Here is a 26,764-nt window from a genome sequence, read left to right as displayed (position 1 = left end):
ATATTAGTGGGGAATATTCAGGATAATACAATTGTAATTTTAAGTAGTGTGTAGCACTTTCCCGAGCACTATGAATCATTCTAGTGAATTTCTGAACCTGAATGGATCATGGGAACTCCTGCATAGGTAGCCAGTGGTCAGGAGCACAGGTAGCAAAGGGACCTCCAAATTTGTGGCTGGTGTCTTAAGTGAGGATAGTCTTGTGGGGGACTGTGACCTTAACCTACAAAATCTATGTTAACTCCCAGTAGTGTCAGAATTCCATTGCAACAACTTCCAGGAAATCTACTATCAGTATTTCTTTTTTCAAAAACATTGCTCTAGGACCTACAATTCAGGTTTTCTAAGTTCCAAATTCAAAACTATGAATCAACGAATAATGCATTAAATGTCAAACGGGATTTCAAACACTTATGAGCAACGAAAAACAACAGTTAAGAAAGTTAAGAATTGGTTCTCAAAATAAAACAATGTTATACAATGTCATGAATTTCTCCAATAAAGATTAAGTGGCCTTGGGCTTTCAAGTTTTAACTCCGGTCCAATCTCCAATGAAATTACCTAACTTTCCTCCTCAACTAGCTGATTCACTAAATTAGAAAAACATGTAGATGAGGTACTTCTGTCTCTGAGTGAAGAAATTCTTTTACGGAGTCTAAAAAGAAGAGTGAATGGGTTGTGCCTAAACCTTATTAACCTCAATAGGGATGGCAACAGGTTCAAGAGGCCAACGAAGAGACCCAGAATCAGCACATGAGACATGGGATTTTTTTTTTTTTTTTGAGACATAATCTTGCTCCCTCACCTACGCTGGAGTGAAATGGCACGATCTCGGCTCACTGCAACCTCTGCCTCCCAGGTTCAGGCAATTCCCCTGCCTCAGCCCCCCAAGTAGCTGGGACTACAGGCATATGCCACCAAACCTAGCTAATTTTTTTTTTATTTTTAGTAGAGGGGGGGTTTCACTATGTTGGTCAGGCTGGTCTCGAACTCCTGACCTCAAGTGATCCACCCACCTCAGCCTCCCAAAGTGCTGGGATTACAGGCATGAGCCACCACACCCAGATAAAACATGGGATTTTATTAGGGGCTTACCTACAGGGGAGAGAGTCATGTAGCATGGGCTGGACAGAAGAACCTCCTTACATACAGCCCAGTGGCAGCAGGCTGGACAAGACATCCACCTTAACTACAGTGCAGTGATGGCAGGCTGGACAACATATCTATACTGCCCAGTGGCAGCGGACTGGGCAGAAAAACCACAACTGCTTGCAAACAGCATGCAGTTTATATAGCTTTTTCACTTAAAACCCTCCCCTTAAGGACCTCCACCTGACAACCTTCATTTACCCCAAAACTCAGGGTCTTGATCCCCTATACAGGCCGATCCCCTGTACAACCGATGTTCCACGTAATGGAATGGGGCCCAGATGTTCCTCACAGACAAGGGTTGGCCACTCCCAGATTCCCTAGCTCAAAACACACATTCAGGTATGTCTGCCAAACAAGGTTATTCCAAGGGTATGCTTAAATTACTGACATCAGGTGTATTTACAGAGTATACAAAATTAAGTCTCAGAATCTGTAGTAATACCAATCTTAGCTAGCCAAAAGAAAATTTAGCTGTCAATACTAAAAAAGTGCAGTATGTATAGTGGCCAAGACTAGCACATTGATAGTGGATGTAAACTAAAAAATAAGTTTTTGAGATAAGGTCTCGGTCTGTCACTTAGGCTGAAGTGCACTGGAGTGACTGCTCATTGCAACCTGTGCCTCCCAGGCTTCAAGTGATCCTCCCACCTCAGCCTCTCAAGTAGCTGGGACTACAGATGTGCGCCACCACATCTGGCTAATTTTTGTATTTTTTGTAGAGATGGAGTTTCGTCATGTTGCACTCAAATGATCGCCAACTGCACTCAAATGATCCACCTAACTCAGCCTCCCAAAGTGCTGGGATTACTGACATGAGCCACTGTGCCCGGCCTTAATGTAATTTCTTGATTCTAGACCTCATCAACTGATTAAAAGGCATACCTTTAATAACAGCCTTTTGAAGAGAAATACTACCATATTAGATGCACACAATTTCAAAACTTAAAATGCAAAGAGGTATGCCTCTTATAATTGAGAAAATAGGGATTTTAGGAAACAACACCTAAATTGTTGTTTAGTTTGTCTAACCAACACCTATCATTTATTTGTTCCAAATTTTTCTAACTCAGAGTTGAACAAAAACAATACTCCTGTGCTGTGTTAGCTTGCTTAGAAAAAAAAAAAAAAAGGGTGGGGGGGGTGGTAGGGGGATGGGGTGATACATGGTGGCTCCTACCTGTAATTCCCAGAACTTTGGAGGCTGAGGCGGGTGGATTGCTTGAGCTCAGGTGTTTGAGACCGGCCTGGGCAACATGGTGAAACCCCGTCTCTACCAAAAACAGAACAAATTAGTCAGGCGTGGTGGCATGTGCCTGTGGTCCCAGCTACTCAGAAGGCTGAGGTGGGAGGATCACTTGAGCCCGGGAGGCGGAGGTTGCAATGAGCCGAGATGGTGCCACTGCACTCCAACCCTGTCTCAAAAAACAAACAAACAACAATAAGAAACACTACTCCTGAAACTTTACTTATCCAAAAGTTACTGTGTCTTCCAGAGACATGAAGATAAAATTTACAGAGCCAGGTGTGGGTGCATGCCTATAGTTTCAGCTACTCTAGAGGTTGAGGCAGGAGGATTTCTTGAGACCAGCAGTTGCTGCAACATAGCAAGACCTTATCTCAAATAAATAAAATTTACAATAACTTTTTGCTAAAAGCATACAGAAGTTAATTTTTTGCAAAGATATAGTAATGCAATATATGAAGCATAACCATAACAGAGTGCTTGAGCTCTGCACTAAAGAAAAAGTTTTAAAGCACTGCAGCACACCAACCACCACAACCAATTTGCTAACCCTTAATTTCCTCACAGGTTACAATAGTACCTATTCTCAGAGTCATTGTGAGAATTAAGTGTAAAGTGCTTAAAACAGGACCTGCTATGCAATAAGTACAGTATAGGTATTAGCCTTTTAAAAAAAAAAAAAAAAAAAACTTTCTTAAAAGAACGTGTTAAAGGAAATGCCAGGCACCTGTGTAGGCAAATGGCGGCAGTATCTTAAATCTCACTCTGAATGACACTGCAGGTGTTTCTCATGACCCTAGACACAACAACCTTAACATCTATGAGGGAGGTTCTTGTCACTCAGTTTTCTGCTTGATCTGACAATTGAAAAGAAAATAACCAACTAAGTCTAATTATAAACAAAACATACAGGAAGCAGAAAGAATCAATAATTAAAGAGAAAAGCTAATATGAAACTACTATTCTTCATAGATTTAGATACCTCTTTTTATATATAACCTTGCATTTGTATAGTACTTTGTACTGTCCAAGTAACTTTTTTTTTTTTTTTTTTTGAGATGGAGTCACCCAGGCTGGAGTGCAGTGATGCGCTCATTGCAAGTTCCGCCTCCCAAGTTCACGTCATTCTCCTGCCTCACCCTGCCGAGTAGCTGGGACTACAGGCACCCACCACTAGGCCTGGCTAATTTTTTGTATTTTTTTTAGTAGAAACAGGGTTTCACCGTGTTAGCCAGGATGGTCTCAATCTCCTGACCTCGTGATCCACCTCCCTCGGCCTCCCAAAGTGCTGGGATTACAGGTGTGAGCCACTGCACCCGGCCATGTCCAAGTAACTCTTAACACATTATCTCAATTGATCCTCACAATAATCCTGTGAGGTACTTGCTGTTATTTCACATTTTACAGATGAGAAAAATGAGCCTAAATGGCATGCTGAAGGTCACACAGCCAGCAGGCAGAAAAGCTGGAACTTACACTCTTGACTACTCTACCACAGGTGTCCCTCTAAATGAAGGGAAGTTTTACAATGCTAACACAACTTTCTGAACACCATCCTCCATATCGCAGCAAACTATTAAAACAGCTTCAAGACATACTGAAAAATTAGAAACAGTCACAGAATTACAGGAACCTTAAAGATCATTTCTAGTATAATTTCCCATTTTACATATTTTTTGGTTTTTTTTTTTTTGAGACAGTGTCACTCTGTCACTCAGGCTGGAGTGCAGTGGCACAATCTCAGCTCACCGCAACCTCTGCTTCCTGGACTCTAGTGAGCCTCCCACCTCAGCCTCCTGAGTAGCTAGAACCACAGGTGCATGCCACCACGTCCAGCTAATTTTTTGTATTTTTGGTAGAGACAGGGTTTTGTCAGGTTGCCCAGGCTGGTCTCAAGTTCCTGAGCTCAAGCAATCCACCCGCCTCAGCCTCCCAAAGTGCTGGAATTACAGGCATGAGCCACTGCACATGGCCATTATTTTTTCTTATAAAATGTTTTCTGTACTCAGGATCAAAAAAAATTTTTTTTCAGTGTCCTCACATTTTAACATCTGCAAGCACATATGAAGATCAAGAAGCTGAGAAAATAAAAGGATTAAAACGTACAAACCCTGAATATGTTTTGCCTGACTTCCCCCTGATCCCCAACATATTTGCTGGAAAAAACACTTTCTTATTTATAGGCATAGGTCAAATTTAAGATTTCTTCCGATAGTTTTAATAACTTTTCATTTTAAATAAGTGATTACCTCAGATTATCTATAAAATGTGTTTTTTATTACTGCTTCTCAAACTGTTGAAGCAATTAATATAAACATAGTACATGATTAATAGAAAAATAATATGAAGGAACAAAAAGAATCTTGTAGGCTATAGTTAAAAATTCTCAAGATTTTGACTTGCTCATATATAATTTCCTTCATTTTGACACAAACATTGCAAAATTCTCAATCTACTCCAATAACCACACGTAAATCTTACTCAAGGAGAAAAATGTGGTATCTCAAAGTCACATTCCTTTTCACTATAGAAACATTTTTTAAATATGTAGAAGTTTTTATTGCTTAAACTTATTTAAACACATAAGTCACTATGAAGCAAACACAGAAAGACAAACAACTGAAGTATGAGATAAACTATAAAAAATGAATTCAGGCTGGGTGTGATAGCTCACACCTGTTATCCCAGCACTTTGTTTTGGGATGCTGAGGTAGGAGGATCACTTCAGGCCAGGAGGTTGAGAACAGCCTGGGCAACATAGCAAGACCCCATCTCTACAAAAAATACAACAATTAGGTGGGCATGGTGGCATGTCCCTATAGTCCCAACTACTTGGGAGGGTGAGGTGGGAGGATTGCTTGAGCCTGGCAAGCCAAGGCTGCAGTGAGCCATGATCTCACCACTGCACTCCAGCCTGGGCAACAGAGAGAAACCCTGTCTCAAAACACACACACACACACACACACACACACACACACACACACACACGTATATACATGAATTCATGGTCTAGGAAATCTACCTTTTGACTTTCTTGTTCTAATTTGATACGGCCTCTCTTCTGTTCTCTGCCTAAAAAATAAACATATCTAGGACTCTGCTCAATTAATGGTTCCCTCTTCATAGTGCCTGACATGGTGCTCAATAAATATATGTTTAAACTTAAAAATTTCCCAGTAATCACTAGCATACCATAATGTAGCCTCCATGACTAGGAAGCTACATGGCAACTTATCTCACTACATCAGTGTAATTGTATAATTTTTGATCTATCAATCGCCAATGATAACTGAAAAAACCTGTTTTGGGCACCAAAGCAAGGGTTTCATGACATAAAGCAAAGAAGAAAATAATTACTGATAGTTAGGCCGGGCGCGGTGGCTCAAGCCTGTAATCCCAGCACTTTGGGAGGCCGAGACGGGCGGATCACGAGGTCAGGAGATCGAGACCATCCTGGCTAACACGGTGAAACCCCGTCTCTACTAAAAAATACAAAAAACTAGCCGGGCGCGGTGGCGGGCACCTGTAGTCCCAACTACTCGGGAGGCTGAGGCAGGAGAATGGCGTGAACCCAGAGGCGGAGCTTGCAGTGAGCTGAGATCCGGCCACTGCACTCCAGCCTGGGCGGCAGAGCGAGACTCCGTCTCAAAAAAAAATAATAATAATAATAATAATTACTGATAGTTTATTTAATCTAACACAAATATTCAAAAATTTTAAAAATATATATGTTAAAGAGTTCAGGCTGGGCGCGGTGGCTCAAGCCTGTAATCCCAGCACTTTGGGAGGCCGAGATGGGCAGATCACGAGGTCAGGAGATCGAGACCATCCTGGCTAATACGGTGAAACCCCGTCTCTACTAAAAATACAAAAAACTAGCCGGGCGAGGTGGTGGACGCCTGTAGTCCCAGCTACTCGGGAGGCTGAGGCAGGAGAATGGCGTAAACCCGGGAGGTGGAGCTTGCAGTGAGCTGAGATCCAGCCACTGCACTCCAGCCTGGCCGACAGAGCAAGACTCCGTCTCAAAAAACAAAAAGAGTTCAATATTTTCCACCCTCTACCCTCAGGAATCAACTACTCCTTACTGAGAACCACCTACATATAAATATAGATGTTTCATACCTCAGTGTCAAAATCAAACTCAATAAAATATTAAGTGAGAGGAAATTTTTTTTTTAATAGAGATGGGGTCTCTATTGCCTAGGCTGGTCTCAAACTCCTGAGCTCAAGCAATCCTCCCACCTCAGCCTCCCAAAGTGCTGGGATTACAGGCATGAGCCACTGCGCCCAGCCCGTGAGTGGAAATTTATCCATAATATATTATGAAGTGTACAGGAGAGATGGGGTAGGGGGGAAACGGGTTAATAGTACATACATTACTATCAAGATACAAATATGTGTATATATGTATGTTTGCACCTGAGTCTACAGTGCACATCAAAATGTTACTATCACTGAAAATTATCAGAGAAATTATAACTTTCTGAATTATACTTATCTAAGCACTTTCCATAACAAACACATTACTTTTTTTTTTTTTTTTTTTGAGACGGAGTCTCGCCCTGTCACTCAGGCTGGAGTGCAGTGGTGCGATCTCAGCTCACTGCAACCTCTCCCTCCCCAGTCCAAAGGATTCTCCTGCCTCAGACTCTGGAGTAGCTGGAATTACAGGTGCCCGCCACCACACCCAGCTAATTTTTGTATTTTTAGTAGAGACGGGGTTTCACCATGTTGGCCAGGCTGGTCTCGATTTCCTGACTTTGTGATCCGCCCACCTTGACCTTCCAAAGTGCTGGGACTACAGGCGTAAGCCACCACACCCAGCCACTTTTACAATCCAAAGACAATAAAGCATTTACTCCACTAACCTAGGAACGTATGGACTATTCAGGATTTGAACAAACATGCTTTTCCATCTTTGTTTTCACATGAAGTAACAAAAGGGGGAAAAAAAACCAAATGTGGTTACTATGGGACTAAGATCTGCATGATATTCTTTTTTTCTTTTTTGAGACGGAGTCTCGCTGTGTCTCCCAGGCTGGAGTTCAGCGGCGCGATCTCGGCTCACTGTAAGCTCCTCCTCCCGGGTTCACGCCATTCTCCTGCCTCAGCCTCCGAGTAGCTGGGACTACAGGCGCCCGCCACCACGCCCAGCTAGTTTTTTGTATTTTTAGTAGAGACGGGGTTTCACCATGTTAGCCAGGATGGTCTCGATCTCCTGACCTCGTGATCCACCCGCCTCGGCCTCCCAAAGTGCTGGGATTACAGGCTTGAGCCACCGCGCCCGGCCCATGATATTCTTTTAGTGCTCTGAGAAATTGGAAGGAGAGTGAAGGTAAGCAGAAACACAAAATAATTATTAAAGAATTATTACCTACGGCAGCTGGGCGCAGTGGCTCACGCCTGTAATTCCAGCACTTTGGAAGGCCAAGGCAGGCAGATCATGAGGTCAGGAGATCAAGACCATCTTGGCCAACATGGTGGAACCCCATCTCTACTAAAAATACAAAAATTAGCTGGGTGTGGTGGTGTGTACCTGTAGTCCCAGCTAGTTGGGAGGCTGAGGCAGGAGAATCGCTTAAACCCAGGAGGCAGAGGTTTCAGTGAGCCAAGATCGCACCACTGCACTCCAGCCTGGCGACAGAGCAAGACTCCATCTCAAAAAAAAAAAAAAAAGAAAGAATTATTACTTATGGCAAGAACCTTTCAAGTGATTTATAATCTCACTGTTAAAACAAGACTTTAAATATCATTAAGATTATAATTATATTCCCTATTAAAAAACAGGGAAAGAATTCAAATAAACATTTCTCCAAAGAAAATATCCAAATGGCCAATAGACACATTAAAAGATGCTCACCTTGTTAGTTATTAAGGAAATACAAATAAAACCACAATGAGGTACCATTTCACACCCACTAGGATAGCTAAAATCAAAGTATAACAAGTTAAGAGGAGTAGAAATTTTTTTTTTTTTTTTTTTTTTTTGAGATGGAGTCTCGCTCTGTCGCCCAGGCTGGGGTGCAGTGGCCGGATCTCAGCTCACTGCAAGCTCCGCCTCCCGGGTTTAGCCATTCTCCTGCCTCAGCCTCCTGAGTAGCTGGGACTACAGGCGCCCACCACTTCGCCCGGCTAGTTTTTTGTATTTTTTAGTAGAGACGGGGTTTCACCGTGTTAGCCAGGATGGTCTCGATCTCCTGACCTCGTGATTCGCCCGTCTCGGCCTCCCAAAGTGCTAGGATTACAGGCTTGAGCCACCGCGCCCGGCCTAAGAGGAGTAGAAATTAGAACCCTCATACACTGCTGGTGGGAATGTAAAACGGCCCAAGCAGTTTGTTTTTGGAAAACAGCCTTACAGTTCCTCAAAATGTTAAACATAAAAGAGTTACCATATTTCCTAGCAATTCCATTTCTAGGTACATATGTATAGTTCACACAAAACCTTGTACATAAACGTTCATAACAGCATTATTCAAAACGGCCAAAAAATGGAATCAATGTAAATGTTCATCAACTGATGAAAAGATAAACAAAACACGCTATATTCTCCATACAATGGAATCTTATTTGGCAATAAAAAAGAACAAAGTATTGACACAAGCTACGACAAAATGGATAAACCTTGAAATTATGCTAAGTGAAAGAAGCCAGTCACAAAAGACCACATATGGTATCATTCCATTTATATGAAGCATCCAGAATAGGCAAATCCTTAGGAACAGAACATAGATTAGAAGTTATGCAGGGATAGAGCAGGTGGGGTGGAAATGTGGAATGACTGCTCAATGAGTACAGGGTTTCTTTTAGGGGTGATGAAAATGTTTTGGAATTAGGTTGTGGTGATGGTAGTACTGCTCTGTGAATACACTAAAAACCACTGAAATGCACACTAAGAAAAATGAAGTTTAAGGTATGTAAAATATATCTCAGAAAAGCTGTAAAGCAAAATGTTAATAGGAGAAATGGGTGCATGGCATATAGGTACTCTGTACTATCTGCAGTATTTCTGTAAATCCAAAACTTCTAAAATAAAAGGTGTATATACAAATTAGGAAACAAGACACATAATAAATAGCTAAAGTAAGGGATGAGCTAAAATAGCACCACAGAACTTTGAAAAGATTCACACACAGTGTTTCAGATTTTAAAAGAGGTCCTGAATAAACATTAGATGGAAACAAATGAGGTTAGGCCTCATCCACAGGGTCACACATAGCACAGATAGGAGGAAAAATAGAATTCAAAGACCTGAAACAAGCTCATCACTCATCTGACCAAACAAGTTCCATTTTCTTACTTACATACAACTTTCCAAATAAATCTACTTTCTCACAACCCAAAAACTTTCAGAAAAGTCTATGCAGAAAAATATACACACGCTGGTAAACAACAGTGTCACTTTATCAATGTAAATCTAGTGCCTCCGCACCTTGGATTAGGATTTTATTAGGAAAGCATTTTAATACAATTTTGCCATATCCATTTCTAAAAGTCTAAAGGCCTTATTCTCTACAGCTAAGACATTATTATCATAGAATTTAAGATTCAATTCTGGTGAAACCTAAAAGATGTCAAGATTTGTTTTCACTGTCTTCTCCATATGAATAATAAAGCACTCAAAGTGTTCAAAAAGAAGATACTGACTGGAAGGGGACATAGGGAATTAAATTACTAGGCGGATAAAAATGTCCTATACCTTTACTTTATTCATGGTTATACTGTACCCATACACTGTTGTATGCATATGTAAAAATCCATTAATCTATATATACATCTTTCAACTGTGGATCAAAAGATCTGGAAATTACACCTTAATTTTAAATAATGAATTTTTTAAGTGTTCCAACAAATTACCTTATTATCCCAAAGCATGTGATGTATGAATAAGATTTTGTTTTCTTTTAGTAAAAATAACCCAGCATGGAGAAGTAAAGCAGTTTGCTTTGGTACCTCAAAAATCAAAAGAAAAACAAGTCTCCCAACTCTGTTCTATAATCTAAACTTCATGCCTCACAGAGATTGAATCCTGAGATTCTACTGAGAAGGTGAAAAGAAAAAGGGGAAAAGGGCAGAATAAAAGAATAAGGGGAAAAAGAACAGAACCAATCCTCACTCAATAAGTCACCCAGAGAGGCCAGGCACAGTGCCTCAGCCTATAATCCCAGCACTTTGGGAGGCCGAGGCAGGCGGATCACCTGAGGTCAGGAGTTCGAGACCAGCCTGATCAACATGGTGAAATCCCGTCTCTACTAAAAATACAAAAATTAGCTGGGCATGGTGGCGTGCGCCTGTAATCTCAGCTACTTAGGAGGCTGAGGCAGGAGAAGTGCTTGAATCCCGGAGGTGGAGGTTGCAGTGAGCCGAGATCACACCACTGTATTCCACCCTGGGCGACAGAGGGAGACTCTTATCTCAAGAAAAAAAAAAAAAAAAAAAAAAAAGGCATCCAGATAAGGCTAGAAAAAGAAAGAACCAAATCAACATCCTCTCCATCCCCAACATGCCCCAAATGCCATGTCCTTGTTCTCAAAAAAGAAAATTATTTTATCTAGAACTAGTTGTGAAACAATGCAAAGAATGCAAAAGAAGTTATCAGGTTCATGCTCTCTCTAAAAACGATCACAGTGCTACCACCTCTTGCATCCTTGTGCAGTTTTGTAAAAAGAATTCTAAGGCACTATACTTTTTACTATATTTTCCCTTTTTTTCACACATACACAGGTCTATAGCGAGGTTGGGAGCCCACATAGGCCTCAACAGATTGATACGAAGTATGGCTCCTATTTCAGCGACAAAATTTTAAAGCTGGACTAGGTCTGAGCAGTCAATAATCCTAAGATACTTGCCTAAAATCTCAAAGCTTAACAAGTGGCAGAGTCAAACCAAAGTTGAATCTAGCCTTCTATTCACCACACCACACTTACACCTATGCCCAATGAGAAACTAGACAGTAACTTATCTAAAGTGAAAATTGCACTCAGGAAAAAAATAGTTTATATTATCCAAATTCTCATACCCATCTGTTCCACAGCATCAGTCTTTTAATAAATTTATAAGAATTATAACTACTGGCTAGACACGGTGGCTCACATCTATAATCCCAGCACTCTAGGAGGCTGAGGCAGCCAGATCACTTGAACCAAGTTCGAGACCAGCCTGGGCCACATGGCAAGACCCCATTTCTAGTGAAAATACAAAAAATCAGCCTGTAGGAGAATCATCCAAGCCAAGGAAATCAAGGCTGCAAAGAGCTGAGATCACGCCCTGCATTCCAGACTGGGTGATGGGAGTCAGATGCTGTCTCACAAAACAAAAAAATACAAAAAAGAATTTTAAATGTCAATTAGATTATGGTCAGTACCTTCTTTTTTTTCTGTAGTAAAATTCCCTTGGTAAACTGATTTAAGGACAAAAGGTTATTTGGTAAATAAAAAGTAAAGGCAAACAGAGGTGAATGGTTTTAAAGAATATGTTTGGCAACCAAAGACATTAATATAGTCATATATCCATTTGGCAAACTTTGAAATGCCTACTAGGTGTCCAGGCACTGTATTGGACCCAACAAACACAAAAGATACAGGAGACTTTGGTCTACGTAGGGAAACACCACAAAGTGGTAAGAGCCATGATGGGAAACCTGGGGTGCTGAGGAAGCCCAGAGGAAGAGCATCTATCTTAATCTGGAGGGTCAAGAAGTCAGACTAGCCTCTTACACTCCCAATTAAGATTTGCTCCAGAAGGCTCAGGATTCTCATCATTCATTTTTTTCCCACCCTGTAGTGGGGCAAGGCGCAATCCGGGCTCACTGCAACCTCCACCTCCCAGGCTCAAGAGATCTTGCCACCTCAGCTCCCACTGGGAGTACAGGTACATGACACCACATCAATTTTTTTTTTTAATAGAGACGGGGTTTTGCCATGTTGCCCAGGCTGGTCTCAAACTCCTGGGCTCAAGTGATCCGCCTGCCTCAGACTCCCAAAGTGCTCGGATTACAGGCATGAGCCACCACTCCTGGCATCCTTGCACTTCTTAAAATAAGGATGTATTATGTTTATAACCAGAAAAAATATGGATGGCTATCAAAATAGCCCAAAGAGGATAGGGAGAAAATGATGAAAGCTTGAACTATAAGGTCTGTAAGAGCAGAAAATTGTCTTATTTACCACTATATCCCTAATTTCTTGTACAATGCCTGGCACATAATAGATGCTTAATAAATGTCAGAATAAATGAGTGAATGAGTGAATAGATGAACACTCTTAAGGCTCAATGGGGAAGACACATTTCAGAAGTAAAAAAGAAAGAAATTAAAGATAATCCCAAGTTTTGTAGACTGGTTGGCTAAATGAAGGATGAGCCATTAATAAAGATAAGTAAAACTAGAGGAGGTATAGGTTTATGGGAATGCAAAAATATCACTGCAAAATGCCAATGAATTTGGTAGAAGACACACTAGGTTTCAGGAACCAGCAGGACCTCAAAATGCAGATGTCCAGCAGGCATCTGGGTGCAAGAGAAGTGCAAGCTGAATGTGCAGATTTGAGTGTCATCTGCATGAAGCTTATTATCAGAGATCACAGCTATCATATACCATAGTTTATGGACTCTCACTGCTCTTAATCAACAACAGAATAAGATATGCAGATCAAAATGGAATACACCCACTATTCTGGATGCCCTGACACCTAATCTGACGTTTATCCTACCAATTTCTAAACTTACGATTATGAAACAAATACACATTATGCTTTAGAGACTTCATCTCTCATTTGTTTCCTAATGGTATATAAAGACCCACAGCTATATACATACATACATACATATATATATATATATATATATTTTTTTTTTGAGACAGAGTTTTGCTCTTGTTGCCCAGGCTGGAGTGCACTGGCACAATCTCAGCTCGCTGCAACCTCTGCCTCCCAGGTTTAAGCAATTCTCCTGCCTCAGCCTCCCGAGTAGCTGGGATTACAGGCATGCGCCACCACGCCCAGCTAATTTTTTATTTTTAGAAGAGACAGTGTTTCTCCATGTTGGTCAGGCTGGTCTCGAACTCCTAACCTCAGGTGATCTGCCCGCCTTGGCCTCCCAAAGTGCTGACATTACAGGCGTGAGCCACCACTCCTGACCATATTTTATATTTTCGCTATTTGCTACAGACAGAAATCTTGGCTCATAGATCCAGGGAAGATAAGAAATTCAATACATTTGGCATTATTTACTATAAAGATACAAAATGTATATACCGGTTTTATTCACTAAAAACAGGCAAATTATCACAAAATAATGGTTTGTCACATGCTACTGATTTTTTAAAGTTCCTGTTTGAAACTTGAAACACTTTTGAAAAACAAATGTCTTAGGAGACCATCCTTTATCAACAATATTTTTATAAATGTTTATTCTCACTATAGGACAGGAAAAGTTATTTTTTGATACCTGTTTCACCTAACTCCAAGATTACAACATCATAATCCTTCCAACTGTCCTCACCTACACAAGTCTCATCCTTGTCCAATTCATCCTATGAGTAAAAAAAAAAAACAAAAAAAAAAACTTCTTCATTTCCTTTGTGGACTTTGAGAGGTAGAATTATCTTAAATTATCTTAAACTGACCTTACTCAAAACTAAGCTTGTCTCTAAAAGGTCAACAAATGGGTGGGGCTAGTCTCACAAACACAGAAACACAAATATACGATTCATGTATCTCCATGCTTTCATTCATGTTATTTTTCATACTTGCAACAACAGCCTCCTTCTTCAACACTCCAAACAGAGAACACAGATGAAATCCTTCTGTAATCACTTCAGCAGTCACCTATTCTCTTCCTTCTTTATATTTCCATAATACAAACCATATGGCCTTCAATAGCTAGTTTTGCAGTTTTCCTCTTTCCACACTGGTTTCTTGAAGTGCCATATCAAATCTAAATCCCTTAACAATACCATTAGTATTCAATAAATACTAATTCAGTGATAGGTTTAAATCTATCTCTAAATAAATAATCTAGTCCCAACCTGGTGTGGGTAGAAAATCTAACATAACTCTACCAGCGTAAAGAAAGAACATGTAGCCAAGCAAATAACTGAAGCCACAGAAGACGGCTTATTTCACAACACTTCCTAGTTCATCCTAGCCGGTGACTGCATTGGCTTATTTTCAAGAAACTGACTTTAAGGCCATAGTAGAAATAAGTTTTTAACAAATAAGACCAAAATAAACTGAGTCACTGAATCAGAGCTAAAAGAGAAGTGATTCTAAAGATGACAGATGAGACTCCAGGTCACACAGATACTTGGTGGCATATAAACACTAGAACAGAGGCTTCTAACTTCTAGAAAGGTAACATATTTATTGTGTGCCTAATACATGCCAAGAACTCTGCTAGGCACTATGTTAGACAAGCACCCATTCTTGTACATCAAGATACTTCCCACAGATGTTCTAAAACATTTAAAATATTAATTTAAGGCTCACATTCTAAGGAAATCCCTGTGTTATGAGAAGACAACGCCCATATCTCTAACAAATACATTAAAATAGGCAGGCAGAGGGGGGTAAAAACCATACAAGCAGGAAAGAATTTGGAATTCCAAACAATTTACTCTTCCTTTTCTGGCTATGAAAATTCGCATGCTATTGTTTACCAATAAAGAGATTAAGGCCACCAAAAGGCATTTCTACCCAAATTTCATGACCCAACAGTTTAGAAAAAATGAGCATTATTCCTGTCAGAAAAAAATTATCTGTTTTTGTCACATCACATGCAGAGCCATCTGAGGACAAATGTCTAAGCAAAAAAAGAAACAATACTGGAATCTGATAAAGCCTCCTCAGGAATATGGCATTTAGCTGTTTCTTTTCTTTTTTTTTTTTTTTTTTTTTTTGAGATGGAGTCTTGCTCTGTCGCCCAAGCTGGAGTGCGGTGGCACAATCTTGGTTCACTGCAACCTCCACCTCCTGGGTTCAAGCGATTCTCCTGCCTTAGTCTCCCAAGGAGCTGGGATCACAGGCACACACCATCATGCCCAGCTAATTTTTGTATTTTTAGTAGCGACGGGGTTTCACCACGTTGGTCAGGCTGGTCCTTGGACTCCTGACCTCAAGTGATCCACCCACCTTGGCCTCCCAAAGTGCCAGGATTACAGGCGTAAGCTACCGCGCCCAGCCTAGCTGTTCCAATGGAACCTTTCATCAAAGGATCAGTGCAGTGGCCGGATCTCAGCTCACTGCAAGCTCCACCTCCCGGGTTCACACCATTCTCCTGCCTCAGCCTACCGAGTAGCTGGGACTACAGGCACCCGCCACCTCGCCCGGCTAGTTTTTTTGTATTTTTTTAGTAGAGACGGGGTTTCACTGTGTTAGCCAGGATGGTCTCAATCTCCTGACCTCGTGATTCGCCCATCTCAGCCTCCCGAAGCGCTGGGATGACAGGCTTGAGCCACCGCGCCCGGCCAAAACAAATGTTACTGACATTACCAACAATCAAATTGATGACACTATGGCTACAGAAAGAAATATATCAATGACCTAAAGAATTCAATACTGATATTCTGAAACCCAGCCCTCTGTTCTAAAAACAAAATCTAGTTTTATGTATAGTAGTGTGGTATAAGAAACATACATATTTGGTTTTTGTCCTTGATTCCTGGCAGAGCTCCTAAAACCCTCAGGTTTTCCTCAGTAACAGAAGTGCTTTTTGTTATTCATAATGTGTTCCTTTCAACTACACCTGAGTTTATGCTAATTAGGTGACTCTTGGTGGGCCTCTAGATAGCTTCAGGATAGGACTGGTTGCCAGGGGAACCAACCAAGTGATTAGAGTATTAGAACTTTTAGTCCTCCACTCCTCACCCTTGGGGAAGAGAGAGGAACTGGGGACTGACTAAATGATGGGATTTGGAAAGATTCCCTGGTAGTGAATACATAGAGGTGCTGGGAGGGTGTTGTGCCCAGAGAGGACACGAAAGCCTCACACCCCTCCCCAATAGCTTGCCCTATGTATTTATATCATTTCACTGTTCCTGAGTTATACCCTTTATAATAAACTGGTAAACATAAGTAAAGTGTTTTCCTGAGTTCTATGAGTCTTTCCAGTGAATTAACGAACCTGATGAAGGGGTCGTGGGAACCCCTGAATTTGCAACCAAGCCAGACAGAAGTGTGGGTGGCCCAAGACTTGTGACTAGCGTCCCAAGTAGCGGCAGTCTTTTGGAACTGAGCCCTTTAACTTGAGATCTGACACTAACTCCAGGTAGATAGTGTCAGAATTGAATGGAAGTGTTGAACACTCAGCATCAGAGAACTGAAGAATTGGTGAATTAGGTATGGTATGGAAAAACCCCCATAGGTAGTAATTCTTAGGATATATTTGCAAAGCTTGATGATACAAATGGATTTGTTGATAGAACCTCCCAACTTACCTTGCTGCACATGTACAAATAGAAAACCCAAAAATGTAAGAAATGCTGTCAAGAATAGTTGCTACTAAAAATAACTGGCATTAATTTTATGCCATCTATATGCCAGGCATTAAGCTCAGCATAAATTATTTGCAGTGTACAAAACTCTGAGAGGCAGATACTGTTCTCAACAGCAGAAGAGACAATTAAATCTCATAAATGTCCCACTATACACAGCAAGTAGCAGAGTTAGGAACTAAAGCTAGTTTTAACACACAAATCCCTGCCAACTTCTACATTACAGCAACCTTTACTTTTTATCATGTAGTGTAAAATTATAAACTTTAACAATTCTTGAAGACGGCATCCTCAAAATATGTTCTTTAAAGACTAGTCTTGAAAAATTCTCTCAAATAATAAAAATAAAGAGAAATCACATGTACTTATCTAGTATTCTACTTGTCTATTTTACACTTTTTTTTTAAGAACTGCCTTTTTTAGCATTATACTCTTGCTGACAAATATTTCTTTTTTTTTCTCCTCCAGTTAATAAGAAACTAAAGTCATCAAGACATCACTTTCTCTTCAGTACCACTATCAGCAATGAGGAAAGAGGTCACTAGAAATCAGAAAATCTTACAACTTCTCAATATATTTGGATAGTTACATTTCCAAGTATTATCTTCAGTGGCAAAATCCTAATTCTTCAATTGTTTTTCATTAGATTTGGCAGCTAATGAGGCTAGGCGTGGTGGCTCATGCCAGTAATCCCAGAACTGTGGGAGGCAAAGGCAGGCGGATCATGAGGTCAGGAGATCGAGACCATCCTGGCTAACATGGTGAAACCCAGTCTCCACTAAAAATACAAAAAATTAGCCAGGCGTGGTGGCGGGCGCCTGTAGTCCCAGCTACTCAGGAGGCTGAGGCAGAAGAATGGCGTGAACCCAGGAGGCAGAGGTTGCAGTGAGCCCAGATTGTGCCACGGCACTCCAGGGGGAGGGCGATAGAGTGAGACTCCATCTCAAAAAAAAAAGTTATGGTGGCTAAAGCTGTCACTATTCTGGTCTCATTCACCTAGAAAATTTAGATTATCCGTGTTCTATTAAAACGTAACATCCAAGAATGGATACAACATAGATATAATCTGACAGTCCAAGAACAAAAGGATTATTACTTCTTTTAATCTAGCATTATACATCTGTAAGTATTCACCAATGTTAGCTTTTTTTTAACAGCCAAATCATACAACTTACCTTAGATTATGGGACTTGTCAAATGAAAACAAAACTTTTGAGCCAGATAATTTCTGTTTAAGATTAGGATCTTGCTAGGGTGCGGTGGCTCACATCCCTAATCCCAGCATTTTGGAAGGCCGAAGCAGGTGGAGAGCCTGAGGTCGGGAGTTCGAGACCAGCCTGGCCAACACAGTGAAAACCCATCTCTACTAAAAATGCAAAAATTAGCCAGTTGTGGCAGCGTATGCCGGTAATCCCAGCTACTTGGGAGGCTGAGGCAGAAGAATTGCTTGAACCCAGGAGGTGGAGGTTGCAGTGAGCAGAGATCATGGCCACTGCACTCTAGCCTGGGCCTAGGCAACAAAGCAAGACACCGTCCCCCCCACAAAAAAAAAAAAAAAAAAAAGAATAGGATCTTACATTTCTATTACACCCACCTTGACACTTTCATACCTCATACGTACTTAAATCATCTTGATTTTCTTTGATGCAACATACTAGATAAACCTCCCAGTTTTAGTATCATTTATAAATTTTTTGGTAAGCATGTTTACCCCATTATTCAAGATCTCGATTCATACAACTTAGCAACAGAATTTACAATCCGTAAATTGTAAGCTCAAAATAAGCAAACCAAGTCAAATGACTAACAAACTGGGAAAATAAATTTGTAACACATATTACAATAAGTAATTCCATTACATAAACGGCTCCTACAAATTCATAAGAAAAAAAAACATTAGGATGTTGTTAAACAGGAATTAAAATTTTTAAAAAGGAAAAAGAAAAAAATGCGTAATCAATGAAAAAAGAATCAAAGTCTAACACGGACAGCCAGTTCACAAAAAAAGATAACATGATTTTCATATAGATGAAAAGCTCTTCAACCTCATGCATGAGAGTAACGCAAATGAATCTATGATATGATACCATTTTTTTTTACCTATCAGATTGGCAAAGACCAAAATGTTTGACAACACATCTAATTTGTAAAGATAATGGAGAAACAAGTACTCTCATAGACGGCTGACTGTAAAATAATTCCAACTAAGGTCTTTAGAGAAAATTTCAAAGATATCTGTTAAAAATTTAATTACATCTATCTTTTCTTCTGAGCACCAGTATTCACTGCAGCATTATTTGTAACATCAAAAGTGCTAGCCACAGTTGTTAATCCAACAGCCATTTCTCCCTTCTTCTCCATTAACCAGAATTCACATTTTGTTCAAGATAGTAATGATTGGTTTCAGGCAATATGGCTATCATATTCTCTTTCCCAGAGACACTTGGAGTAAGGGGCAGCAATATAACTCCCAGTGAAATGTAAGGAGACATTACACAGGAAAGTGCATTCAATAGCACAGTCTGCTGACCCCACAGCACCAGCATTACATGGCAGCTTAATAGATACACAAATTCTCAGGCCCTACTCCAAACCTATGGATTTCAGAATCTCTGGAAGTAGATCCCACAAATAGGCAATATGAATAGTATTTTAACAAGCTCCCCAAGTAATATGTACACTAAAGTTCACAAAGCACTGTTTAGGAGACTTCTGGGAATTGTTTTTCTTCCCACGTAAAATGACAGCACCTTCCCAGTAAAAAAATGTTTTGCCCTCCATATCCTGTTTTTGAATGCAGTTGATTGTGCTGCTTGGAGCTGAGGCAGCCATGATACAACCACAAGGTGACACAGGGAAGCTGAAAAGCCAACATAATGAGGAAAACAAAGGTGAGGGGAAAAAATGTGGGTCCTAAATATTGCTGAGCTACCAAACTAGTGCTGAATTACCTATCTCCTTGCTTCTGTTTATATAAGACAATTAAATATTTTTACAGCTTAAGTCACTGTTAGATTTCCTGGGGTTTTTTAAATTATTATTTCCATTATTTACAACTGAGTGTATCCTAATGATATATATTTTGTCAATGCATGGAATTTTTTTTTTTTGAGATCCGGAGTCTTGCTCTGTTGCCTAGGTAGGAGTGCAGTGGCACAATCTCAGCTCACTGCAATCTCCACTTTCCGGGTTCAAGCCTCCCGAGCAGCCGGGATTACAGGTGCCCACCACCACACTCAACTAACTTTTGTATTTTTAGTAGAGATGGGGTTTCGCCATGTTGGCCAGGTTGGTCTCAAACTCCTGATCTCAGGTGATCCGTCCACCTCGGCCTCCCAAAGTGCTGGAATAACAGGCATGAGCCACCGCACCCAGCCTATCCTTGGAAATTAATGGAGCTTTAATTCTAGTGGAAATTACACAGCAGATTGGCAACAAGACTAGTTAGTGGTCTCAAGACTAACACTGGTTGTCTTAACACAGTGTGGGCATATGGAAAACCCAAAAGAAAAAAACCACAGTAACACTATGCAGCTGAAAAAAAAAAAACTGACACAAGTTGGCCAGGTGTGGTGACTCACACCCATAATACAGGCACTTTGGGAGGCGGAAATGGGAGGATTGCTTAAGGCCAGGAATTTGAGATCAACCCGGGCAACATAGCAAGACCCTGTCTCTATGAAAATGTTTTTAAATTACCCAGGCATGGTGGTACACGCCTGTAGTCCCAGCTACTCAGGAGGCTAAGGTGAGAGGATCCCTTGAGCCCAGGAGGTCGAGGCTGCAGTTAGCTATGATCACACGAACCACTATACTCCAGCATAGGTGACAGAGTGACACCATGTCTCTAAAAAATAATAATAATAAAAAGTAATTTTAAAAATACTGTGTTTTAATTACATATGCTATAAGTAGCACAGGATTAATCCCCAGTCCAAAACGCTAGGAACCAGAAGTGTTTTGGATTTCAGATTTTTTCACATTTTGAAATATTTGGATTATACATACCAGGCAAGCATCCCAAATCCAAGCAGCATTTCTTTGAGTGTTATGTTGGTACCCAAAAGATTTCAGATTTTGAATTTTCAAATTTGGGATGCTCAAACTATATTTTATGAGAAAAAAAAAAAAGTAAGATATAGAACTGTTTGAACAGTAGACCTCTATTTGAGTTTTTTAAAGGTAATATAAATATGTATGTACATATATACACACATATGTACATAAAGTATCTGGAAGGAGACACAAAAAGAGGTAAAAATGCTTGTTACTAAGGAGAAGTAAGAATCAGGAATCAGGGATTAAAGTGAGACTTTCATTTCTATGGTTTCAACATCTGTATATTCCTATTCAAAATGAGTTTGAAATAAAAATGTTAAAAACTTCTTTTAAACTCATATTACACACAAGAGAATTCTCAAAGTGGCTCAAAGCTATTATTTCTACAAAGTACCTAAAAATTATTGTTTGCCTACCAGCACCTGGCATAATGCCTTGCCTATAATAGATTCTCAAATGTCTTCTGACTCAATTTACTATGGAATCAATTCCACAAGCTGCCACTTACAGCATCTAAGAATCTCAAAAATAGAGGCTAGAACTGAGCGCAGGGGTTCACACCTGTAATCCCAGCACTCTGAGAGGCTGAGGTGGGAGGACTGCTTGAGCCCAGGAGTTCAAGACCAGCATTGTCAACACAGTAACACCCTATCTCTACAAAAAACAAAATAAATAAAGTGTACAGGTAGGTGCAGTGGCTCATGTCCATAATCCCAACACTTTGCAAGGCTGAGGTGGAAGGACTGCGTAAGACTAGGAGTTCAAGACCAGCCTGGGCAACATAGCAAGACCCCATCTCTACAAAAAATACAAAAATTAGCTGGGTATGGTGGCACACACCGTAGTCCTAGCTACTTGGGAGGGTGAGGTGGGAGGATCGCTTGAGCCCAGCAGTTTGAAGTTGCAGTGAGCTATAATTGCACCACTGCACTCCAGCTGAGCAACAGAGCAAGACCCTACCTCTAAAAAAATAAAATAAAATAAAAGTAGAAAATAAATTTCATATATTTGAAGCTTTCTCTTCATAATCAAAGTCTGTCAGATAATTGCTTAACTCTGTTTTCCTTACTCTCCACAATATTTGAGTACTGTTTTAAGTTGTTGGAAAGGAAAATCAGCTCATAACAACCTTCTTTGGGTTTTCCATAAGCCCACACTGCATTAAGATGACCAATACTAGAAGCAGGCACGGTGGCACATCTGTAGTCGCAGCTACTCAGGATCTAAGGTAGGCGGATCACTTGAGCCCAGTAGTTCATCTAGCCTGAGCAATACAGTAAGATTCCACTGCTATTTTTTTTTTTTTTTTTTTGAGATGGAGTCTCCCTCTGTCGCCCAGGCTGGAGTGCAATGGCCGGATCTCAGCTCACTGCAAGCTCCGCCTCCCAGGCCTACGCCATTCTCTGGCCTCAGCCTCCCGAGTAGCTGGGACTACAGGCGCCCACCACCACGCCCGGCTAGTTTTTCTGTATTTTTTTTTTTTAGTAGAGACGGGGTTTCACCGTGTTAGCCAGGATGGTCTCGATCTCCTGACCTCATGATCCGCCCATCTCGGCCTCCCAAAGTGCTGGGATTACAGGCTTGAGCCACCGCGCCCGGCCTACACTGCTATTTAAAAAAAAAAAAAAAAAAGATTGGCCAGGTGCGGTGGCTCACATCTGTAATCCCAGCGCTGTGGGAGGCTGAGGCGGGTGATTGCCTGAGGTCAGGAGTTCAAGATCAGCCTGGCTAACATGGTGAAACCCTGTCTCCACTAAAAATACGTAAAAAAATAGCTGGGTGAGGTAGCCGGCACCTGTAATCCCAGCTACTCGGGAGGCTAAGGCAGGAGAATTGCTTGAACCCTGGAGGCAGAGGTTGCAGTGAGCCGAGATCTTGCCACTGCACTTCAGCCTGGGGGACAGAGCAGGACTCCGTCTCAAAAAAAAAAAAAAAAAAAAAAAAAACCACAAACACACACACAAAAAAAGATTACCTATACCAGTGTGAGACCACTAACAAGTCTTGGCCCCAATCTGTTACTTCATTTCCACTAAAACATAAACTCCATTAGGGTAGAAACTTTCATCCACTGTATCTCCAAGACCTACAACAGGGCCAACAAATATGAAAGTACTCAATAAATATTTTTTTACATAAATAAATGAAGAAAAAGACGTCTTCCATAAGCCAAGAATAAGTTACACCTACCACACCCATCCACTTTGGTTATTTACAGAAGCTCATCTGGCTGAGTATGCTACACAGACTGAATACTTTTACTAAAGACGAATAAATAGGGCTGGTGCCATGGCTCACACCTGTGATCCCAACACTCTGGGAGGCCGGGGCAGGCAGATCATCTGAGGTTGGGAGTTCAAAACCAGCCTGACCAACATGGAGAAACCCTGTCTCTATTAAAAATACAAAAAATTAGCCAGGTGTGATGGCACATGCCTGTAATCCCAGCTACTCGGGAGGCTGAGGCAGGAGAATCGCTTGAACCCGGGAGGAGGGATTGTGGTGAGCCGAGATCACACCATTGCACTCCAGCCGGGGGGACAAGAGTGAGACTCCATATCAAAAAAACAAAAACAAGTTTAAAATATCATTGGTCCTTAAAGTCATACATTCATTCTTTTGATAATTGCTATGTTGAACACAACCTGCTAACTGCTTTACAATGATTTAAGTAAGCACTAATGATTTGAACCCAGGTTTAATGCCTGGCTCAAAAAAAAAAAAAAAAAGAATAAATAGAAGTGTGAAGAGGTCCTCACAAGCCCCACTGACAGAACAAAGACTATATTTGAACAAAGACTATATTTAAAGTGTCTTTCAGCCCTATAACCTAAGAAAGAAGAGTAGCTGACAGCCAATTAGCTCCTAGCCAATCCTTACATTTTTTCTTTTTCATAATAATTGCTAAGGACAATTTTTAAATCCTGAAGGCATGAATCAAAAATTAAGGAGCCAGGTTCAGTGGCTCATGCCTATAATCTCAGTATTTTAGAAGGCTGAGGCAGGAGGATTGCTTGAAGCCAAGAGTTTGAGACCAGCCTGGGCAACATATGGAGACCTCATCTCTACAGAAAAATAAATAAATAAAATTTCAAAAAAAAAAAAAAAACCCTGAAGAGCTGGGTGCTGTGGCTCCCACCTGTAATCCCAGCACTTTGGGAGGCCAAGGTGGACAGATCACGAGGTCAGGAGATCGAGACTATCCTGGCTAACACAGTGAAACCCTGTCTCTACCAAAAATACAAAAAAAAATTAGTCGAGCATGGTGGCAGGTGCCTGTAGTCCCAGCTACTCGGGAGGCTGAGGCAGGAGAACGGCATGAACCTGGGAGGCGGAGCTTGCAGTGAGCCGAGATCACGCCACTGCACTCCAGCCTGGGCAACAGAGCAAGACTCCGTCTCAAAAAAAATAAATAAATAAACCCTGAAGATCTCCTCAAAGTAAATTTTCCAATATTACTTCAAATGAATAATTAATCAAGACAGTTGTTAATAATACTACTTAAATATCTTAAATCTTCTCCTGCCAAGAACATCTACCCAGAGTTACAGATTTTTATCTGAGTACTCAGTCTCACCAGGGTTTAGGAAATGTTTTGCTTTGGAAAGACAACATCTCCAATCAGACTTTAACCTCCAACTGCTCCATTAAAACTACTCTTTATCAAGGTTACCAATAACTGCCACATTGTTAAATAGTTAATTCTCAGCCCTCATCTCAATTGTAGTATTTGACACAGTTGATCACTCCCTATTCCTTGAAACACTTTCCTCATTAGAATCCAGGATACCCTCTAACCTAGTTTTCATTTTACCTCTCCGGCTACTGCTACTAAATCTTCTTTGATGTTTCCTTCTCATCTTCCCGACCTCTAAACTCTAGAAATTAAGTTCTTCAACTGCTTCTTACTTCCATCTCTACTCACTCAATTGGAGATCTCATCCAGCTTTCTGGATTTAAATATAATCTATTTTAGCAATACCCAGAGGTATATGTCCAGCAGATCCTTCTCTCTTGAATTCCAGATTCATAAACCCAACTGTTTACTCAACATCTCTAAGTGTTTTTTTTGTTTTTTGGTTTTTTTTGAGACAGTCTCACTCTGTGACCCAGGCTGAAGTGCAGTGGTGCAATCTCGGCTCATTGCAACCTCCGCCTCCCAGGTTCAAGCGATTCTCCTGCCTCAGCCTCCCGAGTAGCTGGGAATACTACAGGTGTGCCACCACGCCCAGCTAATTTTTTGTATTTTTAATAGAGATGGGATTTCACCGTGTTAGTCAGGGTGGTCTTGATCTCCTGATCTCATGATCCGCCCGCCTTGGCTTCCCAAAGTGCTGGGATTACAGGCGTGGGCCACCGCGCCCAGCCTTATTTTTTTTTTTTTTTTTTGAGCCAGAGTTTCGCTCTTTTAGCCCAGGCTGGAGTGACATGGCACAATCTCGGCTCACTGCAACCTCCACCTCCCAGGTTCAAGTGATTCTCCTGCCTCAGCCTCCCAAGTAGCTGGGATCACAGGCGCCTGCCAGCATGTCCAGGTAATTTTTGTACTTTTTTTTTTTTAGTAGAGATGGGGGTTTCACCACATTGGCCAGGCTGGTCTTGAACTCCTGACCTCAGGTGATCTGCCCGCCTCCCAAAGCACTGGGATTACAGGCGTGAGCCATGCGCCTGGCTAACATCTCTAAGTCTTAATAGGCATCTTTAATTTATGTCTAAAACTGAGTTTCTGTTACTTCTGTAAACTTGTTCCTCTTTCAGTCTTCTCCATTTCAATAAATGACAACTGCATCCTTCCAGAAACTCAATACAAAAATCTTAACTCTTTCCTTTCTTTCACAGCACATATCCCATCTATCAGCAAAACCTGCTAACTCTACTTGAAAAATACATCCAGAATTAGATCACGTGTAACCAGTCACTGCTACTCTCTAGCACAAACCACATTTTCTCTCACCTTGATTACAGTAATAGGCTCCAAACTAGTATTTCTGCTTTTGTCCTTGCCCAATCTACCACTATCTACTCAGCAGCCAGAGAAATGAAAATGTCAAAATATAAATCAGATCATGTCACCCTGGCCAAATACTCCAAAGACTTCCTATTTTGCTCAGTGTAAACACTAAAGGCCTACAAAGACCACCAGCAGCAGCAGCACCTGGGAGCTTATTAGAAATAGGCCCTACCCCAGACCTACAAAATTAGTCTAAATTTTAATAGGAACCCCCAAGGTAATTCATGTGCACATTGAAGTTTGAAAAGCACTTCCATAAAGCACCACAAAATAAGGACCCACCTCACCATTCCTCAGGCAAGCTTCTGTCTCAGGACATGTACGCTGTAATTCACTATGCCTAGAATGCTCTTCTCATACATATGCATGGCTCACTCCTTCACCTCTTTCAAGCCCTTACTCAAATGTCACCTTCTGTGTGAAGCCATCTGTGAACCCCTTCCCCTCAATACACTCTATTCCTGCTTTCCTTTTACTCTTCTCTTTAGAATTTGTCATCACAAACTTAAAAATGGCATTTATGCATTATTTATTTATTTCAGGCCAGGCATGGTGGCTCACACCTGTAATCCCTGCATTTTGGGAGGCCGAGGTGGAAGGATCACTTGAGCCCAAGAGTTCGAGACCAGCATGGGAAACACAGTGAGACCCCCATCTCTACAAAAAATAAAAATATTAGCTGATCACAGTGGCATACACCTGCAGTCCCAGCTACTTGAGACACTGATGTGAGGGACTGTTTGTGCCCAGGAATGTGAGATTGCTGTGAGCTACGACTGCAACCTTGCACTTCAGTCTGGGCAAAAGAGCAAGA

At 41.0% G+C, this 26,764-nt stretch overlaps 1 protein-coding gene and 1 long non-coding RNA gene across 32 annotated transcripts in view; both read right to left on the bottom strand.

Moving 5' to 3' along the window:
* TMCC1 (transmembrane and coiled-coil domain family 1) overlaps nt 1-26,764 on the bottom strand; it is a 255,894-nt gene that overhangs the window by 214,262 nt on the left and 14,868 nt on the right. For 6 of the 31 annotated variants that reach the window (XM_077990385.1, XM_077990402.1, XM_077990406.1 and 3 more), the window contains exon 3: nt 2,330-2,422. The exons of 21 other annotated variants lie outside the window; for them this stretch is intronic. The gene's annotated coding sequence lies outside the window, so the exon portion shown is untranslated. Of the gene's footprint in view, nt 1-2,329; nt 2,565-7,769; nt 8,053-26,764 lie in introns of all 31 variants that reach the window. 4 more of the 31 variants (XM_077990388.1, XM_077990386.1, XM_077990407.1 and 1 more) reach the window with 2 other exon arrangements.
* On the bottom strand, nt 11-10,837 carry LOC144339335 (uncharacterized). The gene is made up of 2 exons (XR_013414298.1): nt 10,771-10,837; nt 11-839 (listed from the first exon to the last, which is right to left on the bottom strand). It is a non-coding gene; the product is annotated as an uncharacterized LOC144339335 (long non-coding RNA).

Source organism: Macaca mulatta, chromosome 2 (assembly GCF_049350105.2).
Source record: "Macaca mulatta isolate MMU2019108-1 chromosome 2, T2T-MMU8v2.0, whole genome shotgun sequence".
NCBI classification, from domain to species: Eukaryota; Metazoa; Chordata; class Mammalia; order Primates; family Cercopithecidae; genus Macaca; species Macaca mulatta.
This window is presented reverse-complemented; position numbering and strand designations above follow the sequence as displayed.